Consider the following 18,728-nt stretch of genomic DNA (forward strand, 5'->3'; position numbering starts at 1 on the left):
CTTTATTTTGTGTTGGTTTTACAGTAAACGTCAACTGGGAGTTTTGCTAAACAGATTGAAACAAGCACAGATGGACTCCTTTTGAAGAACTGTTTGTTGTCTGGCAAACTGCACACCGCACGTTTAGCGAGGGTGATGTCAGGCTGGTAATGTATCGCTGTTGTAGTATCGGAGCATTTTTACGAGTACAAATGTACATTATCGGAATCAGGGCGCCCCCGCTTCATGCACAAAGTGCAGTTTTTTTTAGTGGATGCCCAGCCGTCTTCTCACAAATTGTTTTTGTGTCCTTTGCGCTTTGTTCCAGATGATAACAGAACAGAAAAAAAGTACGTCCAGACTGTGTCGCTCATTTCCTCTAGCTGTTTTACTCATTGTGTTGGACGCTATTAGCAGATTTGCAGTCACGTTGAGTTTCAAGGCCCTTCAGCAGTTTGTGACTGGTATTTAGATTTGTTTCATAGCTGTTGATGTTAGGAACATCATTTTTTTTTGCCCGCTGATGAAAATTCAAGGATTCAAGGAATTTATTTGTCATACACATATTTACACATGATAAGGCACGGAATACGATACCTGAGGTCCCAGACTAGCCCAGTAAATCCCCAGACTTGTGCATAATACAAAAAAAGATGAAAATGCTCTTTTGAGTTTTCCTGAAATGTTCACAGAAATGTGGATGTTTTATAATCGTAACCGGTAGAGAAAAGAAAGACTCCGCTTTCAAATGAGGCATCTTTGAGTTTTGAGACAAGACTTGTTGACCTGACCTGTTTCAAGTCTTATTTTGTGGAATGCTCCTATTGTTGTCGGGAACACAAATTTAAAACCGTCGGCATCCATCCAATGAGGACGAAGAAGACATTTCTACCGTGTGTGAATAGCAATGCTAAAGTACAATGTTAAAAACAAAACAATGTGGTGATCGAAGTACGGTGATCAATGACAGCCAATATGGTGTAAATCTGGTACATTACAATAGAGGTGCATAGACGCTCATTGGCGGCCAGTGAAGTAATGTCGAGGTTACCTGAATGGAAACCTATTTGAGGAAGCATCACTCCAGGGCCACTGCACTGTATGTAATGGTTAATATGTTATTTATTTATTCTTGTTTGCATCCGTGTTGTTCCTCCCCAGTGTAGTTGTTATCACGCATTTTGCACGTTTTGCTTTGTTTCATGTGTTTAGTCAATATAAACACTGGCATATCTGATATGGGTCACTTAAAAAATGTAAACGTAAATAGAAAAAAAGGATATCAGGCCAGGTTCAGTGGGAGAGAGAAAAAAAAATCCAATCGTTACTACATATATAATTATAATATAATACATATCATTTTACAAGCTTAGTCCCCTGGTTCAAAAATCTCATCTGCACCCCTGCTTTTATTGTTGTGCTAAAATTCAGCTGATATCACATCTATAACTTTAAGTCTTTCACCGTCCTATTCATCTTTTCAAACTCACAGCCGCTGGATGTTTCCAATAACTTAAGTTACTGAAATTCATAACATTTTCTTTTGAAGTGTATTTTTTAATAGAAAAAATATAATTATTGTTGTGCTGTAGCTTTATACTCATTTAATACCAACCGCATATATATATTCTAATTTAATTTTGTAATATTTTTTCAGAAAAGTATTCAAGTGTTAACAGCAAACTTGCATTGGTGTACAATTTCTGGAGAATGGTGATGAATCCAAAAATAAATGCCCCTTTAAACGTAATCTTAATTCAAACGCTGCCTGTTGGGAGAAATAATCAATGATTAGATACAGATGGCCGGCACGATGGATGACTGGTTAGCACATCTGCCTCACAGTTCTGGGGACCGGGGTTCAAATCCAAATCAATCAAATAAAGCGGTACAGCAGATGGATGGATGGATGGATGGATAGATACAGATGTAAACTATTCTGAATCATACTCTATATCAACAGAAATACACTCTGTAGTTAATCTCCTTTCTTGTTGATTTCAAACGAGTGGGATACTGTAGGTTCTATTCTGGAGCGTTGGAGAGCATTGCCCAAAGGCACAATGTTGGAAAATGCATCCAGTAATTGTTCTCATGTCTTCACCAGCTGTCCTATATGTGGCTTGTATTGTTTTTACCTTTAAGTGGTTGCGACTGTGCGCGCGAGTTCAAGTCATGGGGCGAGAACTGCCACAGAAGCCGTTCGGATTACGTGTGCAGCTGTCCGCTGTGGTCAGATTTGTGTCACTGAAACTGCGTCACAACCCTGCAAGATAACGTAAATACTTAACAGGTGTAGATGAGATTAAAATGTTTTAAAATAGGCGCTGTCAACAAATGAGTATGAAGTGAAGGTCTAGTTGGGAGGCGGATAGGTCACAACTATGCTTGAAGAGTGCAAGTGCAAAATGGTTTCTTTGCAGTCTCCGGCACAGCATCATTTTTTTATTGATCTGTCTCTCAATGATATGAACGTATCCATCCATCCATTTTCTAAAGTGCTTGTCCTCATTAGGCTTGGGTTCCGGATCAGGGAACATGTCCTTTTGGGGGGAACATTTTTATGTCATATCGTCTATAGAAAATCAAAAAGTCCAAAAAAACACCTTCAAATTAGAATAGAACAGTAAAACGTCATTATATCTCAAAATATCTCCCTGGCAATTTCATTTCCTCTTCTACTCAGGGTACCTCATGTCTGATTGGCTGACAAGTTTCAGTTCAAAATGATCCCCCAATCACTCGTACAGGCTGAAATTCAAATTCGGCGTTGCGACCCCCTAAAAACTTCACTAAACTAACACAAATGGAACATTGTTGGCGAGAAGAGCAGTGCGGGGAGTAGAATACGTTATTTACTTCAACAATCAATAGTGTTATGGGAATTTATTTGTTAGAGGCATTTAAAGTGCTCTTTCCATGTTTTTGATTTTGATTTTTTTAATTAATATCCCACAAAGATGGGGGGCCAATTGTCATATTGCTACTGTATTATACTGCAGAAGGAGTGATACAGTTACTGTGGTTGTGGCAAAGTAGCAAGTTTTTTTCAACGTACGATGTTCCAACTCCTACAAAAATAAACAATGCTAAACAAATGTATTAGACAACCCGTCTTCCCCAGTTAGTCTCAGAGACCAGGCAGCATCATGACAAGCTTTAATGTGGCCTCTTTTACGTTCAGGGTGCTCGCCACGTTCTACCATTTTAATCAGGAATGAGGAATTTGTTTTAAAACATCTTAATTGACGGCATTCCCCCGCGCCTCCCCTACACACTATATTTGCATAGCCGTAGATACAGTACATTCAATAGCCACAACTTTACAAAACATACTAATGTTCCGTTTTAAGAAGTGGCGTATTGATTTTTATAATGTGCTTTTACTCTTAGTGGTATCAGACTCAGATTGGAGGGAGCCTGGTATTTTAGTGAGGGGCATATTAGAAACATATTTTGATAGATTACAGTTTTGCACTACAGACACAGTCAACAGAAAGACACAGACAGACACAAAATTCCTGTCAGTACTTGCACAGACAAATGCCCCAAAAGTAGCATAATTTGTAGTGCAGCCCTCTCGGCGTTCAAACTGTCATCATGTTTGATTTCACAAGACTACATTGAGCATCAAAAGTGTTTTTTTTTTTTTTTTTTTGTATTTTTGTGCTATCACAGAAGGGAAAAGCTCAGGACGGGGGAGAATGAAAAGTGCGTTGATTACCATACAACCAGAAGTGGAATATCCTTCAATGTGTTTTTACTGAAACTGAACCCGTGACAGCTTATCCTGCGATAAATCAGCATGTTTGCTCATCACCACAGAGATTCTATCCGAACACTGACAGATGTTTCATGAGAGACGCACAGTTCCAACAAGTCACTTGGTCCTCTGATGATCGCGCAGATGCTCTTCATCCTCATACACAATTTACGCACAACCCTCCATGGCTTGTTTCAAGTCAATAAACTCGCTGGGAGACAATAACACAGCTGTTATGTTTTTCTTAACATTTTTGTAGGATAAAAACACATTTTGTGTGTTACAGTAGAATATAGAAAAACATGAGCAGCTAAAATTAATACCTGGTATTACCTCATCCAAAAATGTGTTTACATTCTTTATAGTCCAGGTTAAATGACATGACTCCTTTGCACGCTATATCCGATTCAATTTCGTAACGTTTGGTTGACCTGTTGTTGGCCTCACACACTTTTCACATCGTAAAATTCCCAAGTCACCTGTATGTTCACATGCATAACTATTAGTTTGGCCACAAGGCAGTTCTGGGCGCTGTTTGACTATGATGCATGAAATCTTTGACCTCCATATGGACCTTCTGGTGAATCACGTGAAAATAATTTTGGCCAATCATATAATGTCATCAAACAACTTGAACAACTCACATTGTGTTTTCAAATAAAAATGGAGTGATTTTTTTTGGGTTTTTTTTTGGGACCATTTGAACTGCTCATGTTAATATTTTCAAATGCAGTTGCTGCTTCAAATTTCTAAGCCAGCACTTTAAGTTCCCTGCCTCGAAAGTAACTGAAAATGAGCGCAGATGTAATGGCAGATGCTTCACTAAAGACACGTACACGCATGCTGATTTGTGCAACTTCTCATCATAGATTTTTAAAATATGAGCGTCCCCCCCCCCCACACAAATATAGAAGTATTGCTTTGGCACCATTTTGTGCTATCTTGGTGCTGAGGAACTATGTTCAAGAGAAGGGAGAAGCTTGATTGAGACAGGCCATAGCTCCGTCTAATAGACAAGTAGTAGATTTCTGCCATCTGGTGGCATCTATAGGCAATTATAAACGCCTTTTAAGGGTATTGTCCATTATTTTCGGATTTTCGCTCTTCGTGGCAGGCACGAACTGTCGGAACACTGGACAAGAAGAATTACGAGAAGCTTATGCAATAACTATGTTGCAGTGGCAAGCTTTTCTTGTCATTTTTGTTGTGCTGAATGACTTTTGGAACACATTGTACAAACACTCAACGCAACCAGTTGTGCAACAGCGTGAACTTCAAGTCGTTTCCGAATTGGCGGGTCTGGACAGGCCGACCTCTGTGTTGATCATACACGCAAGAATTGATCATAAATGTTGAACATTAACATTTACTATTTACGGCCCAAACTGTTTTCCGAGCGGATCGGGGGGGAAAAATCTTGAACACACACCACACCGCAGGATAATCGGTCAGGATAATATTTGAAAGACAGCCAATAATTGGGCCTTTGCAGACTTTGATCGGAAGGGGAAAACCTAATCAGGGTTTATTTATTTTCACTCTATAATAAATATTATTGATCATTTTTAATGATCTATTTTTTTATTACAAGGAGGTAGAAACATTTGAAGATCATTTTTTTCAGGGCTTACCTGGAATATAAAAATGTATTTTTTTTTTCTAAAAACAATATTATAATGATGAATTATATATTTTAAAATAAAAGTAGCATTGGTGTTTCCTAAAAAGCGCGACTTTAAGACGTCAGTGTCCGCAGTTGCAACGCAGTGTTGAATTCAGCGAGAGGGCCCTCTTTTTGTGCGCAAGAGAGCAGAAGGGGGCTAAATAATGCACTTAACTTCGCCTCGTCCCTGACCAGAAGAAGCAAGCTGCGGAGGGAAAAGCTGGAAGTGGGGGGGGTGGGGGTGCCGAAAAGGGCCGAGCAGCTCTCGGCTGTCACGTTCGCTTGCTGTAACGCCATGTGGAATGATATAACATTGACGTCACGGCCGGGTGACGTACCTGCGGCCGATTCTAAAGAAGACCCAAAAAAAAAAATGCCAAGTCGTATTAATCACGCTGTAGAATGTAGTGTGTGCGCCTGCAGTTGGGCGGAGCGACCCCGCAATGCTCCATCTTCACACTAATGCACTGAAAAGACAGTATTTTATTTATTATTGCGTTTGAGTGTCATATTATTTAAAATGTAGGTTTAATAAATGTTCATTGCTTTTTTATGCAGACAGTCTGGGGAAGTTTTTTCCCCCCCTACTAGTTATGTAATTTCAATTTTTCTATCACCATTATGTAGCAGTAGAGCCGAAGCAATTGCTATAAAATATCATGTACTGTGTTTGAGTGTCACTTCCCCCCCCCTCCATGTAAAATGTATATATTTTTTAAAGGTAAAGCAGTATGAGTATAATTTAATGATCTCTTTATCTTGTGCTGATGACACCTTTTTATGTGTTTATTGATCTTATCAGGTGTCCGCTCAGCATTAAACAGTGTCACAAAAGTGCATGTTGGTAAAATTGTTTTCTACTTTTCCCATTTCATAGTACATGGGAAAGCACACCTTTTTTTATTTGGATATAAAAGTGAATAGTCAGATAACTTACAAAAGGACACTACTATCTAATCTTTCTCGGAAGCTGTGTGACTTAACGAAATGAATCATTTAAAAAAAAAAATATATATATATTTTCATTGTATTTAGCTTGCAACGTTGGAGTGCAGTATGTTGCTTATCTTATGTCTCTTAAAATTATCTTGAATAAAAGTTTGTCATTTGATATCAGCATTTATTGGAATGCAGTACTTCAATACCTTGACGATGTATACAGTAGAATGGAACCTTGGTTTTCGTATGGCTTGGTTCTTGTACAATCTGTTTTTTGCACCAAATCTTCTCAATAATCTTCACGGTATCCAGTGGGTTGTTTTTGAATGCGTTCGAAGTGAACAAGACGTCCGTGCGAGCTGCGCCGTTGAAGGGCTTGTGTAATAGTTGCGCTATGATGCGCAAGATGTCCTAATTCATTGCAAAGCGACTCTTAATGGACATTGACACAGGTAACTGTTGCAAACAGGAGAACATTTTGCATCAAATCAAATCAAATCAAAAGCTGAATCAGCATTCATGACCTTAAGTATAAGTCTCTTTGTTGAATGAGCGTGTGTGTGTGTTTGAAATGTTCCTCTACATTTCACCCCGCTTTCCAGGAGATTGCAAGGGGGCCATTTGCGAAAGGGTTAAGTGTCGTGAGATGGCGTGTTTGGAGTGAAACAGGATGCAGTGACTGCATTGTCAGGCTGCTGGTGTGAGTACAAACAGATGAGGAAATGCTGGAGCGGGTACTCCAAAACTCGCGTTGCCCTGGTAACTGTTTGCGTCATGATCCCCAGCAATTAGCTTGCAGGAGGAGGTGCTGTCAGAACAGTGTTCACGGCATATTCATAGAGGCGTTAATGTTGTTACTTCATTTACGTACTTGTCGTCATTGATCAAATTTATAAATTGCTGTTTATTTCAGGCTGTTTTAGCTTCAAGGTACCGAATAGCAGCGTGTCCTCGATGTAATCCCTTGACCCCGTCTACTGTATCTGCTGGTTTTTTAATGATGTGAAAAAGTTCATTCTTGGCTCAGTTTGTGCATTGTAGAGGCACAAATTGTTGGTCTGGAAAGAGGAATGCAGCGCTATTGGAATTGAGAGCCCGTTCTGGTTACTTTAAAATCAAATGACAAATAAGGGAAGACATCGTGTTCTCAGAGCAGGACGAGGAGGCGTTAAAGGACTCCTTTTTAAAGCTTGTAAAGGCACAAAGATGTTCCCTACAATGGAAACTGTTGTGGTGGCTCAGCTTTTAGGTTCAGAAAGAGGTTGTTGAACGTTGCATGTGCTCAATGTTTGCACAACCCAGTGACAGGGAAAAAGGAAAGAGAATGTTTAAGTGACAGTGGGAGTCCATACTTGAATGGAAGAATGTAGTAAATGGTTTTTTTTCTTCAATTTACTGCCGGTTAATAGTCTCCAGATGACCTAACTGATATTAAGACAACGTGGGTTTCTGCTGATCATTTCAAGGAAGAGACAAGACTGTCATTGATTGTCATTTCACTTTGTTTGCCATTGAAAATCATTTTCGCTCATATTCTATCCATTACAAAGCACATTTTCACCCCCCACAGACGTTCTTTCTTTCATTCCCTCTTGCGCTGTTTCTCGTTTTCTCAGTATTTTCTTTTCTGTCTTTCTCTGTGCGCCTCTTTTGAAAACGGTGTCAGCGCCGCTGCTTTTACACCAAAAGGCTGTTGCTAAGGGACGGTTGACGTCAGCCGCAGCTACAGAGGAGGGCTTGTGTGTGTTTAGCAGCTCAGCGCAGATCCCACTGAAAAGGGCAAAAACTGTGAAGCGCTATTAATCAGTGCTACGAAAACCCCAACTTTCAACCAGCGCCATCGCTATTTCCCATAACTGCAACAAATCAAAATCTGTGTAACGTGTACAAATAAAGTTGAATGTTAAAGTTTAGAAATGATCATGAAAAAATGCTTGTCCCCACCCCCTTTTCTTCACTTTTGATTTAGTCTGTCAGTGTCTCAGCCCAGGCACCCTTCCCCCAGTGCACAACTAAACACAGAACCTCAAATGCCCTCCTCTGCACATACACATGTACACGTTGCCTCCCTGCACATAATGTGGGAGAGACTTTGTTGATTAGTTTTTTGTGTGTGGTGAAGGAAAGCCTCGGCCGTGTTATCTTCCCCATCCGACCAAGTTTGCTCTCCGGCTGCCCGCCGTTGTTCACCTGTGTCGTTGCCACCCCCCCACCAAACATAACCCTCCCATCTTACTAGGAGCGCTCATAACCTTACTACAGCGGTACTTCCAAATTTTATTTGTGCCGAGTTGCGAGCAAATATTTGACTTTGAAAACGAGGCAAAGTGCTTACTTTAATGACCCTGGAAAGTAGTATTGCACCAACTACTGGGACCAAAACCAAACTGTGATTTTTAGCTGGCAAATATTATTCAATTTCAACATTTTTAAGTACCAGTAGTTGGGGGGGGGGGGGGGGGGGGGGGGGGGGGGGAATGCAGCCACAGTGCGCCGACTCTGTGTTCAAAGTGGATGACGCTTAGCATGTCTGTGTCCTCTCTCCACAAAAACACAGACACATGTGGCTGCAAACTCTCGCCGACATTAAACTCTATTGCGGAGAAACACGACGCATGCAGTGTTATCTAATTATTTTGCCTACATGGCCAACAGGGAGGGCGCGCCGGACGGACACTGGAAAGAGGCACTGTTTGCATAGCGCAGTACAGCACTCAGTCCCAAGCTATGCACTCCAATTGGGTCATTAGCGATTAAATGAAGCTAAATTATATTTAGCTGTGGATCTGAATTGGTGTGCAGATAGGATTTTTTTAAATTTAAAAAAAATATATACTACAAGTCACCATGGCATCAATAGAAGCATCCACACCCGAGAATCATATTGGTACCTCCCGTCCGTTCACCATCCTCCAGGAAATAGCCTGTAAGCTAACACATAAATGGACAAACAAACCCAAATACAAAGATCTTTGGATTATTTTCCCTTCATCTCTTTCAGCCTTGGTGGAGGTCTACGATAAACCTTCTAGTTTCATATGATCATGATAACATTGCTAAAACAGCAAATCGTTTGGTGGTCTCAGACTTTTGGACAGTACTGGATTTACAAAATTGATGAAATGTTCAGTAGTGTTTAAAAGTGTTCAGTTGTTCTCAAGAAGTGGTACTTTTTCCACCAATTTCACACCCAAAAAATACTTAGCTCTACAGGTACCACCATCATGACCAACATCAAAATACAGCAGTGAAGCCTGTTAATCAGCGAGCTAGCTAGCGGCTAGCATCAAGTCGTCGCAGTATAGAAAATCCTCACAACAACTCGGTGGGATATATTCCATCCACCGGAGGCTTTTAGGGAATATCTTTTGGTGTCTGAAATGTATAGTGATGCGTAGGCTTATGCTGGATGTGTGCGTGTATATATGACTGACTGGTGAAAGATGTTTCAGCGCATTCAGTAGACACACCCACAGCGTCGGAGAGCTGAGAGGACGTCTCTGTTTTGCACGGTTTTGGAGCCTCGTTTTATATATTTGGTGATATTTATTTATTTTTGTAATTCAAATATGGCGCGCTTGTTAACGAGACTCATCTCTGTGGTGTCTCAAATGTATGACATTTTTATTTTCACTTTACAGGGACTAATTCTTTACCTTTTCTCAAAATATGTTATTACTGTGTGTTTCTTTTTAAAGTACAAAACTACAGAGTGCTATTTTTCTTATTTCAAAAAAACACTGTACAAACATTTCTGTTTGTATTTTCTGGGGGTCCGGGACGGATCAATGGCTTTTCCATTCATTTCAGTGGGGAAAGATGATTTGAGTTACGAGTGTTTTGCTTTACATGCGGGATCACTGAATGAATTAAACACGTAAGACAAGGCAACACTGTACTCACTTAATACCAAATTCTGTCTCCCACGTCTTCCATTATTTTAAAGTAGTCTTGTTGTAATGTAATGTTTCAGTGTTGGTTGCAGTGCACTGCAGCTACCTTTTGTGTGACCCTCGCTTGTCCTTATCGCTGCTGAACTTGTATGCAAGGATCAAGTGGCTAAATCATGGGCTTGATGTCACATATGAGCAGCAGGCAGCATGACGCGGCTTCACAGATACCGGGGATTTGGCAATGGGCGCTGGGCCGCCGACCGCAGAAGTTGGCCTGGCATACGCGCGGATTAAAGATACATTACATTACTTGCATGGTGGACATATAAAGAGTTTTGTGTTACAGTCATTTGCGTACAAGTTGCAATGACGCACGAAACCTCAGAGAGATGACTGCTGCCATACATGAAGTCAGAATATTGTAAAAGACATCAGTGTAATTCAGTTGTGATAATGGAACCTGGGCATTTAATTGACAAATTAGCATGGGCAGTAAATCAGGCATGTAAGGTAGCACCTTTGCTCCGCTTGACTCTGTTTAGCAGAGCTGCCACAGGTCTGTTGGTGTGACTCATCTGACAGTGGGGCAACGTGCCAGTACACCAAGAGCCATCCGCCTCACCCTGTCGCACGCCATGTCAAATCTCTTCAGCGGTTCCTGCGTTGTGTCCTGACCTCCGCTCTCACACTTTTGTCTGTTGAGTTTTGACAATGATTTATCGAGCTGAAAACCTTGGCGGTCCTGCACAGTGTCATTAATACGTGAGAGGTGTCTCCAATAGTCTGTCCCTCTTATGCAGTTCAATAATTGGAACCACAGTATTAGAAGCAGCTCTCAGTATGATGTAGTTCAGTTCAAAACCTCTGCAAATGTAAAAACATATTGTCAAATCAAAACTGAGCTTTATTACCTTTAGAAATGTTTTTATATTGAATCTTAGATGTATTTAATATTGTGGCAGGTAAGCGTAACTCTTTAGAATTGTACTCTCTTTTAAGTTGTCAGAACCCAGTTGTCCATTATCAACTTTTTTTTTTGTCTGTCATCCTATGCCCATACTATGCCCATACACAAACAGCAGTCAGAATCAGCAGATTGTGGGCGAGGCATGTTTGGAGGCGGGAGCGATGGTGACCTTTACCTCTGCGAGCCAACCCAGGCCCCCTCACTGTGATTGGGAGAGGGGGAAAGGACAGCCTGAAATAATGCCCTTTGTTGCTATGGAACACATTAACAGGGATGTTTGCTGAAATCATCCCTGTCGGCCATAGCATTGTTGTCAGAAATATACAATGAGACTCACAGGTGTACTTATCTTTGCCTTCGAAGTGACAAATTTCACAGTCTACTTCCATGTATGCATTGCACGCATGAGAAATCAAATGCTTCTTCGTTCCCTTGCTTGTAAATGATTTACTTTAACAATCACTGTTTCAGTCTTTCCTCTCACACTCTCTCTCTCGCCTCCACTTCTTTTGTTAACGCCTCTGATGCATGGCGTTTGTGATCGCATGCTTGTTATTGGCCAGAGCTCCGGGGCTCAGGCGTTGTGTTTATGAGAGGAGCTTGCACTGATTCCACGATAAAACCAGATGTTCCCTTACAAGGCTCTGAGTCGCTGATCTCGCTCTCATGTCCATATCAGGTATAACCTTCCTGTTAACCCCGATGCCTCCCAACCACAGAGGTCCAAACAGCCTCGTGTGGTAGAAGACTGCACTTAAAGATGTGATCTACCCACCCCCCAAAAAAACAAAAAAAAAACCCACAACTTTGCCTTCAGTTAGTTACTATAGTTAAGTATTTGGACAAAAGGATTCCAGCTATATAAAGACATCCATCCATACATTTGAAACCCCCCACCCCCAAACATAGTTGACATCACAGTTTGGATGTAGACCCATTTTTAACTAAAATTGATCACAGCATGAATGAAGCACACAAAGGGTTACTTTCATGCCTCATAGAGAAAACCTGTCTGGTCTCGGGCTGCCTGGGCACTGCTTCATTAGAAAAACATTTGTAGTGAGATCACCTTTGTCCCCTGGCGTCGATAGTCCTTGATAAATGAAACCTTTAAAAGCATGATCGGAATTAGGCTAACATATGTAGAGGGGATACAGCAAGATCAGGTCATGTGGCTTATTTATACCCTCAAAAACAACTGTCCAGTTGTATATTGACATATTAAGCTCTACGTGCCGAGTGGTGAAGTGCAGCGCTTGCCGCTGTGGGGATCCCGGTTCAGACCCACGACTGTGGTGCCCTTGCGCTATAAACTAGTGTGTGCTTACAGATTTTACAACTGTGATAAATGCACAGCAAAGAGGAAATATCCATCCATCCATCCATTTTCAACACCGCTTATCCTCGTTAGGGTCGCAGGACGCTGGAGCCTATCCCAGCTGACTTCGGGCGAAAGGCGGACTACACCCTGAACTGGTCGCCAGTCAGTCGCAGGGCACATATAGACACGGACAACCATTCGCACTCACATTCACACCGTCACTGAGTGGGAACTGAACCCACGCTGCCTGCACCAAAGTCAGGCGAGTGTACCACTACACCATCAGTGATAGAGGAAATATCCATTTTTAGGTAATTTTATATCCTGATGATGAAATATGTCAGTGTTTTTCCTTAAAATTACCTGGAATGGCAACCTGCTCATCAATAAAATAAAATAAAATTACATATAAATGTCCTGTAGAGAAATGCCACTGAAAATATATTAGTACAGTTTTCAAAGCATATAATAAAGTTCAAAGAATTCACATGAATAAATACAATAACAACGGCAATGTGTTTCAAGTTACATTCAAGTATGCCTTCCATTTAACCAGTTGAGTTTTAGGAAGACACTTTTGTCAGGTTGCTCTGAAGGCCCTGGTTTACCCGACTGTGATGTCCCAGTCTGAACACTAGGGGCACCATGTCAAAGCAGTAAGTAGACACGAAGAAGAAATATCCCACGAAAAAGAAAGTAGACTTGCGTGGATATATGATCTAAAATCTAAAATAACAACATAAATGATGGAGGGTTATATTCTACCATAAATGTTTTTATGTCACACTAATATATATATATATATATATATATATATATATTATATGTTTCAAATAATTGCCAATAAAAATAATAATAATAAGTAGTCCTGACGAGATTTTGTCCACCTGCTCGCCAGCCAAAACTGTATACAGCTGTGAGTTTGTGTTGTTTAGTGCATTGCAGTTGTAAAATACATTTGCATGTCGTAAGTGTTCGGTACCGCACTTTTTATTTCATATAAAAATGGCACTCCTTTCTTGGGGATGTGGGATGTTTACATCAGCACTGTCATCAGAAAGGCTGTTAAAAATGACAATTTGTATTATTTACATCAGGCTCGTCATTTGTCGCCACCGTGGGTTTGGATTTCGTTGAAAGAAAATGTTGGCTCCCAAACCCTATATATAAGGACGAAGAATTTATGTGAGCTCTTCTATGTTCATGCAATAAAACAGAGAATGTTTACGTGAGCATTTGGCAGTAACATTTGAATGTCTGAGTTCGATTGTAAATTTAATACGCACAGCTTCAAACAGCACGTCCAAATAAATCCTCTCTAAGTCTTTGCTATCCTGAAGCCGTTTGTGTGGTTACATTCTTCCATTTTGCTGCAATTTGTATTTTTCTAGACAGCTTGCAATTCAATTAGCAGAGAAGAGAAACAGATACCAGAACGAATGCTTGTACTGCACTCAAATGCATCGTTGCGCTGTATTAATGCTCGGCGTAATCCTGCAAGTGCTGTACAAGGCCTGTTTTGGCAACACTGATAGCCGCCTGCAGACTTTTGAAGTTATGGGCGGTTTGAACATGAAACATACCATTGTGGTAAAAAGTTCATCATTGACGTCGAAGGGCTGACCTTAGTCGGATTGTGGCATTTATGTGGGCCTGTGTGTGGTGCTTGTTGTTCTTGCTGTGTCTGACAAGTGTGAGTCAATGCCGAACTGAAACTATTGTCTCTAGTAATGCTACGCAGTACTTGTCAAAACACAACTTGATTGAAAAAGACCTAACGTTGCTGGACTACTTCTGAAATCATATCTGCAACCATCGAGTTGAAGAGCTGCTGCCCTTGGAAAAGGCACAAAATGTTTAAATTGGCCTCGAAGGTCTTGGCCCACAGGTGGATGCATCTGTCTTTTCGTGGCTCTGTCTTTGGCAACTTTGTGTTTCTGTTTTGTCTTGAGTCGATAAAGTTACAAAACGTAACAGCACTCTGTAAGTCTCCATATTGCTTTCCAAAATTAGGTGCCATTTTCTATCCAAATGTATGACCAAACGCCTCTTGCAAAAGATGACAATCTGAATTTTGACTTCAAGGAAACCTACACTATGCAACATGAGATGATTAGATGTTATTCCAGCAGCTGCCAGACAAAAGTGCATTGTATATTATTCAAATAGAAAGGATTAGTCATAAACTCAGCAACCTCAGGACTGCCCATGAGACAACCATATCGCTTTCAAATTTGAATACTGTCGCCAGAAAGTTGTCGTCACACCAGAACTGGTAAGAACTGTGAGTGCAACGAAATAATAGAGGATATTTTGTTGCATATAATTCTGGATTTCCTCATTTCCTTCCACATTTCAAAAACATGACTAGTAGCTTACTTGAAGACTGAATTGCTCGCAGGTGTGAATGTTTGTTTGTTTATATGTGTCCTGCGATCGGCTGGCGGCCAGTACAAGGTGTACCCCGCCTGTCGCTCGAAGTCAATTGGGATAGGCTCCAGCACGCCCGTGACCCTAATGAGGATAAGCGGAACAGAGTTGGATGGATGGATAATTTTGAGTTATTTTAAAAATAATTTTATGTGGGTTTTTAAAAAAAAAAAAAAAAAAAGTTGTTTTTTTGAAATCTTTCAAAAAAAATTCAGATGTCAGCGAAAAATCCCCGCTTAAGTAGCATCACAAATAGTTTTTGCCCCATATGGATTTTGTAAATGTATCCAGAGAGCATGGATTGATGGTCTACACTAACTTAGATGACAGGTAACAGATTCAAGGAGCCCAAACAATTGAAGCACTGTATTTTCACGACCATAAGGCGCACCTAAAAGTCTGAAATCTTCTCCAAAATGGACGGGGCGCCTTATAATGCGGCGTGCCTTATGTGTGCACCAAGTTCCAACATCTATAAATGTTGTTGTGTGATGAGCGCGCCGCTTGACATTTTTGAGCATTTACTGCCGACACGCTGCTTACACAGAGGAAAAGCGGACGTGGCTAAGGACAGGGGAGGGTGCGTTAAGGGGGACGCTAAAGCCACGCACCCGCGCCGGGGTGTTTTTTAAACATTATTTTATTAATTTTTTTGGGGTTTTTTTACCGCTTGGCTGACTGGGAGCTTTTCCGGGGTGTGCATTGTGCAAAACAACATCGGTTTGGCTAAGGACCCCCGAAAAAAGCGGCGTGGAAGCCACGGATGACAGATGGCGAACACAGCTTTACTAAGACTAGGAGGCAGCGCCGGGCGAGTTACGCCACAATTTGCCAATGGATTGTGGACGCTTGTTCGAGCTTTCGCACGGCAACGAGACTGACTCGAACCCGGCGTGTTTGATTGAGAACTTGCCCAGCTGTTCATTTCGGATACAGAAGGTGAGGACTTTGACGGATTTGGGGATGAGGTTTGATCCAAAAATAACGTGAGTACATTGTTAAATATTTCAAGAAAGTACAACCGAACTCAGTTTTGCTCCCGCTGCCTTTTTAAAAACATTGTTTTAGCGTGCATGCATGCTACCGTATGTTTTAAGCTAGCGTCTGTTTTACCATGCCTGCGCCCAATAATACGGTGGTGCGCCTTATGTATGTGTTAAATACAGAAATAGACCCCGTAACGGAGACTGCGCCTTTTAATACGGTGCGCCCGATGCCCGTGAAAATACGGTATGCAAAGTTTAGTGTTTAATTTGGAGTGTTTCTGAAAATGCATGATCTCAACTAAAAGCAGCCCTGGGGTGTGAACACAGAGGCAGGAAAATTGTGCATTGTGATAAAACTCAGGGCCAAAACCAAGGGTGAGTGGGGGTTTCCTCTTGGCTGTAGGGTGTCTCATTTCAATACAGTACATAGTTTTAAAGGTTAGCACAAATTAGCTGTCAAGGAATGATACCAGGAAATGAAATCATCTCTATGCTTAAAACAGTCTTGTTCAAATGCCACAAAAATTATTCCACTGTCAATAGTGGCAAAAGAGTTGAGAAAAGTACAAGCCCATCCACCCATCCATATTCTTCCACTTATCGGCGGGCCATAACTACATTATGCTTTAGAAGACTCTAAAACTCTGAAAACAAGGCTAAACTGTTTAACGCATGCTGCACATAACATTTTATAATAATAATAATAATTCATTACTGTAATATTTAGTGTGATAGCAGTGCACGCATTCAATTCTATTTTTTGTCGACTAATAGACGCTTTAGCCATATTGTCGTTAGTATTCAGGACAAAAACATATACCGTTTTTGTTGCTACATTGCTACAATGTGACAGCATATTCAATTTCAATAGGGTCATTATAACACATTCTTTGTGGCAGCATCAACAAAACAGAAAAGAAAGAAGGAAGGGCAAAAACAAAAGACATTAATGGAGAGCTGAAGACAAGTAGCGTGTCATGACACCGATTCAACCTCTGAGGTTTTGTGGCTTTTGAGGAATTTTTCCAGGTGAGTTTTGAAATGTATAATTCTACCTTAAGGGCATTCGACTGAGGTCCTAAAATGAAATATAAAAAAATATAAATTCTTATGTTTTCAATGGCATTTGTCAGTGTATGTAGACAGCCTCCAGTGGAAAACAACTGGTAATATTAAAGTAGTGTGACATGATGCTCCAAAAAGTATTTCCACTCCTCAATACCCCTGTATCTTCTACAATAATAGAACTTTGGCTTCCTGCAAAATGATGAGGAAATTTTGGTGTTCTGTTAACATTTGAACATTTTCATAAATTTGTCAAAGTGAATCAGGTTCAGTGCATAGCGGTTAATGTTTGTGCTGCTCCGTTATCTAGCTGTGAGCGGAGATGTCTGTGGTTTAGCCTGGACAACGAACACAAGAACACACTGTGAGAGGCTTCTTTGGGGCGAGACAGAAAAGAACATTGAGAGCTAATTAAATGTTATTGTAAGGGAAAATGCAGAGTTTGTCAAAAGTACAGTATAATAGATGATCTTCATTTGTGTTGGATATGACATTACATGGCTTCCAGAGACTTGGGATTTTAGAGCAAGAGCACCGAAAACATGGAACTGGAAACTTCTTTCATGTCCCTGACTGGTGGGAATTCTTTGGATGCTGACTTTATCAGCAGTGTATATTAAACTCATTGGAGCCATTCCAACTAGGACAAAGAGCGGACAGTTTCGGAAAGTTGTGTGTCAAAGCAAGGGATGACATTTTGCTCGGTCAAATCATTTTTCACCGCTCACCTGGAGCGCTTCGAACGTCCGAGTCGAGAAAACACCGATTGAAAATGATTTGTACAACCCTTCGGTCATGTCAATTGCGTGTCGACCGCACCGGAAGGCTCGAGGGACGGAGGAATAGAATACAAGGTGTCTTCCCAACATTCGTGTGCAACCCAGTGCGTATATTCTCTGTTTTTTTACCTCACATGACATGCGGTCATTGGACTAAGTCATTAGGAAATTGGTTGGCCCACAAAAACAATGAATGACGCAAAGAAAAAGACAAACAGCAGATTAACATAGCAGTCATCATAATATGCAGTCATTGGGAAGTTCAATTCAAGGGTTCATTTCCAGGACTCTATGACTGGAAAAATAATACACTTCCTGTTCTAGTTTCCTGTTTGGGGGATAATGAACATTCACTGGCGTCCTTGTAGAGTGCTTTGAACGCTTGTTACTTCAAACACATTTAGGTTTTTTTTCGATATGGCATTGTGTAAACGTTGGGATGCACATTCGAATCTCACCTTGGATTTTTCTTTGTGGAGTTTGCACGTTGTTTGTCCCTTTTGATTGGCAGAAACTCTACTAGTATGCTATACATGTCATCAAATGAGGTTTTTTATTTTCATTTTAATTGAGTTTGAGTATCAGATTGGTTAACTTGAATTGAGTGACTTTGACAAGTGTGCCACTTCTGCAAAGCAAGCCTGGCATTGTCATTATAGTTAAGAGTGGCACTTTTAAAAAAAAAAAAAAATCGTTTTAATAGACTACTAATACACTAGTACACAATATGTGGCTTTTGAACTTGTGAAAATGTTTCTTAAAACATTGCCAGTACAGATACTAGAGGCTTGATGATGGTGACAGTCAGAAACTAGAATGCAATATAATATTTTTCATTTTCCTTTTTTTTTAAAAACCTGAACGGATTGACTCTTGGCCAGCATTTCAAAGCAAATTGTGTCCCACCTTGGGGTTACACTTTATTGAATTGAACATTTTTATA

The 18,728-nt window shown here is 40.6% G+C and overlaps 1 protein-coding gene across 3 annotated transcripts in view; it reads left to right on the forward strand.

Annotated features, from left to right (window-relative positions):
• The window catches only part of pde3b (phosphodiesterase 3B), a 50,475-nt gene that overhangs the window by 3,933 nt on the left and 27,814 nt on the right, over positions 1 to 18,728 (forward strand). The gene's annotated exons all lie outside the window — the stretch shown is intronic.

Source organism: Phyllopteryx taeniolatus, chromosome 2 (genome assembly GCF_024500385.1).
Source record: "Phyllopteryx taeniolatus isolate TA_2022b chromosome 2, UOR_Ptae_1.2, whole genome shotgun sequence".
Classification (NCBI taxonomy): Eukaryota; Metazoa; Chordata; class Actinopteri; order Syngnathiformes; family Syngnathidae; genus Phyllopteryx; species Phyllopteryx taeniolatus.